We start from the raw sequence: 1,053 nt of genomic DNA on the forward strand, positions 1-1,053 counted from the left end.
GGGGATTTATCAGTAGTGTCAGTAAATACGTGAAGTACATGAGTGTAGTTCATGGGGATGAGCTTGTCCAGACTTGGATGGGAGCAGCATTCACAGAGAGAAACATCAGAGAAGTCATAATACTTTCAACGTGAGAGCGGTGCAGAGGTTGAGGAGTCGCCTTCTTCGGGGGATGCGGAAGTGGAGTGTGGATGGTTCCCTGGGTGATGCACGGTAAGAAAGGGGTACTGGATGATGCTGTTTCAGGGTGAGGTGCCACCACGAAGCACGCAGCAGTGAGGATCTTCCTGAGCATGGGAGCGTTCTGACTGGTGATGTGATAAAGAAGTTATGCCCCCTTGGAAGTGGTTCACGGAGCTCTTCCCACAGGCCCAGGGATCCCGCTGGCGAGAGGTAAGCGGTGTCCTTGTGCAGGGTGAGCAGGTGGCAGGGGACACAACTTCTGTTTGTTTGAGGGTGACGGTGTATGTGGATTTGAGCCCTGAAGGTGTGTGACAGGTGGAGGGGTGTTGCCTGCAGGGCTCTGGCAACTGTTTTCTGTGGGAGCTTGGGGTCAGGGAGTTTGTTTTTTTTGTGGCAGAGTGTTGTGCTGTTGGTTGGTGCTATGTAGCAGTGCCAGGGTGTTTTCTTCCCTCAGGTCCTGGTGCAGCTGGTGTCTGGAGAGGAAGGTTGTTGCCCTAGGCTGGTAGCTGTGCTGCGTTGGAGGAGACTGGCCAGGTAGAGAGTGGTGGTGGGTGTGTGTTGGTCCTGGTGCCCCTGCTGGGGTGGGTGTTGGGGGTGTGCTAGTGGTTTTTAGTGTTGTGAGGGGGGAAGGCCACAGCCCATGCACCCAGTTGGTGTGTGGGCTGTGGCCTTCCCCCCTTGGGCAGGGGCTGTGTGGTGGGGGTTGCACTATCTCAGAGAGATTATTTTTTTTTGGGTGGGAGGGCGGGTGCTGGTCAGTAATGGAATTTTTTGGTGCTGGGTGGAGTGTGGCAGCCCCAGGAGGGGCTGAGGGGAGCTCCTCCTGCCTGGAGGAGGCTCCCCCTGAGTGGGGTGGGGGAGATGGGGGAG

This window comes from Meleagris gallopavo, chromosome 4 (genome assembly GCF_000146605.3).
Source record: "Meleagris gallopavo isolate NT-WF06-2002-E0010 breed Aviagen turkey brand Nicholas breeding stock chromosome 4, Turkey_5.1, whole genome shotgun sequence".
Lineage (NCBI taxonomy): Eukaryota > Metazoa > Chordata > Aves > Galliformes > Phasianidae > Meleagris > Meleagris gallopavo.